At 46.6% G+C, this 5,970-nt stretch overlaps 1 pseudogene; it reads right to left on the bottom strand.

Annotated features, from left to right (window-relative positions):
* Nucleotides 1-2,897: 2,897 nt before the first annotated feature.
* On the bottom strand, nucleotides 2,898-5,731 carry LOC103274310 (annotated as a pseudogene).
* Nucleotides 5,732-5,970: the final 239 nt, after the last annotated feature.

Raw genomic sequence — 5,970 nt, 5'->3', positions numbered from 1 at the left:
TAGGAAATCAATAAAAACAACAAAGGAAGCAAAACATTGTTTTGAATTTTTTTAATTTAAAAAAGAAATCTCTGGGCACAGTGGCACACACTTGTAATCCCAGCACTTTGGGAGGCGGAGGCGAGAGGCTTGCCTGAATCCCGGGGTTTGAAACCAGCCTGGAGAACTTGGTGAGATCTCGTCTCTACAAAAAATTAGCCAGGTGTAATGGCATGCACCTGTACTTCTAGCTACTTGGAAGGCTGAGGCAGAAGGATCGCCTGAGTCCAGCAGGTCGAAGCTGCAGTGGCCGTGAGTATGCCATTGCACTCCAGCCTGGGCAACAGAGTGAGACTCCAACACACACAAAAAAGAAAAGAAATATATGTGAGCCATTAGGTGGTTACCTTCATGTTTACCAGAATATGATGTTTGGCTCTGGGCTTCACAAGTTAAAAAGACTGGATGGATAGAGGACTACAGAAAAACTGTGAAAGTGTTTAAATATAATTGATTACACTGACAAGCTGTGGAATCTACTTCCTTGGAGGTTAAAAATAGAAAGTCTGGAATGTCTTTCAAAGCGACCTGCTTCATAGGGGAGCTTCCCCAGTGAAGATTTTGTATCGGAAATCTTGGTATGGATTACCATATGGGTTACGTTGACATTCTGGGGCTTTTTTCTTTCCAAAAACATGAATTTCATATGTACTTGAACTCAAAATTTGTCTTTAGAGATTCCCTTAGCATTCCAAAGGGAAGCTGAGCGCAGTGGCTCACACCTGTAATCTCAGCACTTTGGGAGGCACAGGCGAGAGGATTGCCTGAGCCCATGCGTTTGGGACCAGCCTGGGCAAAATGGCAAGGTTTCATCTCTACAATAAATCAAAAAATTAGCTGGGCTTGGTGGCACATGCCTGTAGTCCTAGCTACTTGAGAGGCTGAGGCAGAAGAATCACCTGAGCCCAGAAGGTCAAGGCTGCAGTGAGCCATGACTGTGCCACTGCACTCCAACGTGGGCGATGCAGTGAGGCCCTGACTCAAAACAAAAACAAAAACAAAAAAAAACACTGCACTCCAGCTTGGATGACAGAGTGAGATTCTGACTCTAAAAAAAATAATAATAAAATAAAAGAAGGCGCCAGTGAAATGCTGGGAAATGTTAAATAATGGGCTTTAGAGGTGAAAGAGAAAGCATTTGTGAATTTCTGTGACATAAATATGCCCACCATGACTGATGTCAAGCTAGCAGCTGCATGACCTCTCTGAACACAGAGCTGGGAGAGACACCACTGACCACGTGAGGCCATACAAGCCAGCTCCAGCGTACTGTTGATCCTTGTCAATGCAGAAGACATACTACAACCAGCAACAAGATAGCAATTTATATTAAGCAGTGTGAAATAATATATCCCATCAAGCCAACAATGAGAACTTTGTTATCACATGAAAATGACCAACATTCAACACTAACAATTTTTATCATTTTTTACTTTTATTTATTTATTTATTTTTATTTTATTTATTTATTTTTTTTGAGTTGGAGTCTCACTCTGTCGCCCAGACTGGAGTGCAGTGGCCGCTCCCGGCCACCGCAGCCTCGACCTGCTGGGCTCCAGCGATCCTTCCGCCTCAGCCTTCTGAGTAGCCGGAATTACAGGCATGCGCTACCACACTCAGCTGATTTTTTGATTTATTGTAGAGATGAGGTCTCGCTGCCCAGGGGGGTCTCGAACCCGCGGGCTCAGGCAATCCACTCACCTCAGCCTCCCAAAGGCGCAGGATTACAGGCTGAGCCACCGAGTCCGGCTTTTTTACTTTTAAATTGTATTTGTGCTTGAAAAGGGTGTTGGGACAAAGTAGATGTCTTAGCTTCAGAAATAACATATGAGTAATTATCTGCCCTTCTTATATAAGTGATCTCCACTCTGTGGGCTATGCTCCAAATGTTTCATTTGGAACCTAATATAACCTTCCATTTAAATGTGGTATCAAGGGTGATTAGATTGCCAGACAACCCACAAAAGCCCATATACCCCATAATGTACCTGAAGTCTAATATCAATACAGTAGTAGGATTTGGGGAAATGCATTCTCAGTTTCAGTCAGGGAAGACAGGATTGTATGCCACTTGGCCACCATCCCAGCCATGAGAAAACACACCCTTCCACCTCGCCATCTGCCATCTGCCAGGAAAGTAAAGATTTCCAACCTGCACCTGGGGCAGACCCCCTGCTCTAAGCCATACCTGTGCTGCTCTGACATCAGGAAAAGGGCTAAAAGGACAGAGATTCCCTTGGGGCTGGCAGAGGTGCTCCTGCTGGTGCTGATGGTGCTGGTGGCGGCAGTGGTAGTAGTAGTGAGACAGTCATAGTTAGCATAGCACATAGTTTAGATGTAGTTAGACAAGTGTTCTTTGGTAGGTCTAATTTAGATAACTGAGGAACAGGGTAAGCATTCAGATGTCTTTATTATCAGTACATGACCTCCACCCAACCAGCCAGGCATATCAAACCTGACCACTTGGCAGGCTGGAATGTGAAACTACCAGTGCTGTAAACAGAAACAATAGAGAATTATCCAAAACATGATGTTCTAAGAAATGCCCAAATCTAGTTAGACCGTAGCTTTCATTATTTAGAAGGTCCTTGTGACCTTAAAAAGTTGAGAGATGGTAATCAAAACTCGTGACTAAATACCTGCAGCCCTCTGCTCTTAGCTCATGGTTTGCTTAATCATCGTTGTAAAATTTTATAAAGTTTCTTGTCGAAGGTAAGCACATGTCCTTTCTCTCAAGGCACCCACATTCTTTCTTAAATGTGTGTTTTTTTTTTCTTTCTAATAAATCTTGTCTTAAATTAGACTTTGAACTCGCTCTGAAATTCCTTTTGTGGTGGAGTTAAGAACTCATGGAGTCTTCACACGTCGTTGGCAACTCCGCCATCTTGACTAGAAATGTTGAGTACTACAAGTACCGGCATACAAAGCAGCTGCCCACTTTTGGCCGGAGTTTTGGAGCCGCAGGTCCCTATTTGGATGACATGAAACAGAAGGTAATGGAAGCCATGACATAAGAAATCCAGTTACATGGGAAACAAAGAGAAACCAGGCATGGTGGCACATGCATTTCGTCTCAGCTACTCAGGAAACTGAGAAGGGAGGAGGCAGGAAGATACCTTGAACCCAGGAGATAAAATCCAACCTGTGCGGCATAACAAGACCCCCATCTCAAAAAAAAAGAAGAACCTCCTACAGAGACATAAAATCATACGTGATAAGTTTAAGTGTGTCAGGATGGAAAAAGTCTTCAAAGGGAAACGTTTCGCCGATGTGGAAGAGGCAAAACCAAAAGTGGCAGAAACACTAAAAGCCATCAAAATTGACGAGTTCAAAAACTGTTTTGAGCATTGGAAAAAGTGTTTTGATAGGTGTATTGCATCAAACGGAGAATACTTTGAAGTTCAATAAACAGAACCTCATCCAGGAAGTCCCCAACATCTGGGAATGTGAAGTTGGCTTTCATTTCTGTAACTGCATGATCTGGGACATCCTTCACTTCCTCGTCGGTTTGCTTTATTCTTCAGTCTTTCAGGCCTTCGTCAGTGGGACAACTTACAGTAGCTTTGTGCTGGAAGCCTTCAAATGGTCTCTTTTTTCATCTCTGGGCTGATGCACAAACTTGTGATCTAGGATATAGTTGCATTTCTTGCGGACAGCTATCTGGATGCACCAGATCTGTCCCAGTGGCCAGCATAGTTCCGCTGCCAGTGTAGGCCCATCACCCGCATCTTATCCATGATGGCATTAGTACCAAGGATGTTGTACTTTTTGGAAGAGTTGGAGGCTGCATGTTTAATAGCCCATGTGGTCTTTTTTTTTTTTGAGCCAGAATCTCACTCTGTTGCCCAGGCTGGAATACAATGGCATACTCATGGCCACCACAGACTCGACCTGCTGGGCTCAGGCAATCCTTCCACCTCAGCCTTTCAAGTAGCTAGAACCACAACATATGCCACCACACCTGGCTGGTTTTTTTATTTATTGTAGAGACCAGGTCTTGCCAAGTTGCCCAGGCTGGTCTCAAACTCTTGGACTCAGACAATCCTCTCACCTCTGCCTCCCAAAATGCTGGGATTACAGGCTTGAGCCACCGTGCTCAGCCTCCACCTTGCTCTTTGGTCCAACAGTACCCCAGATCCGCTCATTAAAATGGAAGGTGAGGTAACTGGATGAAGGTAAGTCCTGGGAGGACAGAACAGTAGGGTTCTGCCTTCTGCCCGAAGTTGAACTCCACTGCATGGTTCTTCACCAGAACATGAGGGTAGAGGGCCTGATCCCCCAAGGCTTCCTTCTGGATTTGGAAGGCAATGCCCATCCACCTTCCATTGTTGGTAAAGGAAAGTTCCACATCATTTCCACATTCAAAGCCCACAGAGCAGCCAGTCACATCATTCTCTGCAAACCTGTCTCCGTAGTTTTCTTTTTCTTTTTTTTTTGAGTTGAATTCTCACTCTGTCACCCAGGCTGGAGTACAGTTGCAGGCTCATGGCCACTGCAGCCTCAACCTGCTGAGCTCAGGTGAGTCTTCTGCCTCAGCCTTCCAAGCATCTAGAACCACAGGCGTGTACACCATGCCCAGCTAATCTTTTTTTTTTTTTTTTTTTTTTATAGAGCCGAGGTCTTTCCAAGTTGCCCAGGCTGGTTTTGAACCACTGGACTCAGGCAATCCTCTCACCTCCGCCTCCCAAAGTGCTGAGATTATAGGTATGAGCAACTGTGCCCGGCTGTCTCTGTAGTTTTCAAACCGGCTACTGGTGGACTTCTTCCCAGTGCCTCCATAGCCATAGGAGAAAGGCTCTTCACCTAGCTGGGTGCTGCAGGAGTCCAGGAACCAGCTGATATGGACAACACAGGGGTCAGGCTCCGTATATGGAAGGCGCTTCACGGAGGTTTTCTCATTGATCTTTATCTCAAAGCACACATGGCCCCTTCTGACCCCATAGCTCGCTTGGGCTCCCGACCACACGTGTGCAAAGCCATCAGTTGTGAGAGGATAGCTACTACTATGAACTCGGGCCACCTTGAAGTGGAGGTCACAGTTATGTGTGTCGATGGCAACAAGGGTGTCTTCAAAGTCGTCTTCATCTTCTTCAGCAGGAGGCTGAGGAGGGCGGCCCCTCCTATCCTCTTGGTGCTCAAAATACCCCCATCTTCGGTTTTCTTCATAAGGCCTCTTGCTACTCTGGAATTGCTGTCTGTCTGGCTTGAGCTGAGAAGCTTCAGGCAGGAGGAAACTGGTGGGTGCTTCTGGCTTCATCTCTGTCTTCACTTCTGGGTAACAGGCCTGCTGCTGCTGCTCCATTCCCAGTGGTCTCCTCTCATCACCTGAGTTTTCTTGCTTGATGACTAGGGTCTCATAGAACTGGTTCTGTCTAGTAATATTGTCCATGACATAATATCCATCTGCCCCAAGTAGTCACCAGGCTCCTTGTGTGACTGCAGCCTAGGCAATGGTGCCTGTGCCGTCTCCTCCAGGTCAGAGCACTCCTCGGTCTCGACCTCCTTGTTGTTGTACCCAGGTTGCCCCGGTTCATTGTCTGCATCAAGCTCCTGCTCCTTGTCAGACTCCTTGATCTCCAGCGCTGGCTCAGCCTTAAGACTCAGTTGGCTCAGCCTAAAGACCACAAGTGTCCAGGCCATGGTGCTATAGCTCCTCACGCAGTTTGTTCACCTTCAGATAGCACACGTCCATGGCCCGGGCCCCTGGGGGTGACCCCCAAGCCCAGCCTGGCCTCCTAGGGCACTGTCCTACTTAAACCTTGCCTGTTAGGAGGCGAAGGGGGAAGGGAAGGGCCCACTCTCTTGGCAGCGTCGGCTCAAAATGGCCGCTGGCACCTCCCCCATCATTTTTGTGTCCTTTTTTTTTAAGTCGGAGTCTCAGAGTCCGGTGGCATGCTCACGGTCACTGCAGCCTCGACCTGCTGGGCTCAA

Source organism: Carlito syrichta, unplaced genomic scaffold (genome assembly GCF_000164805.1).
Source record: "Carlito syrichta isolate Samal-C Ts95f unplaced genomic scaffold, Tarsius_syrichta-2.0.1 Scaffold314713, whole genome shotgun sequence".
Taxonomy (NCBI): domain Eukaryota; kingdom Metazoa; phylum Chordata; class Mammalia; order Primates; family Tarsiidae; genus Carlito; species Carlito syrichta.
The sequence above is the reverse complement of the archived record's forward strand: the minus strand, read 5'-3'. Positions and strand labels throughout refer to the sequence as shown.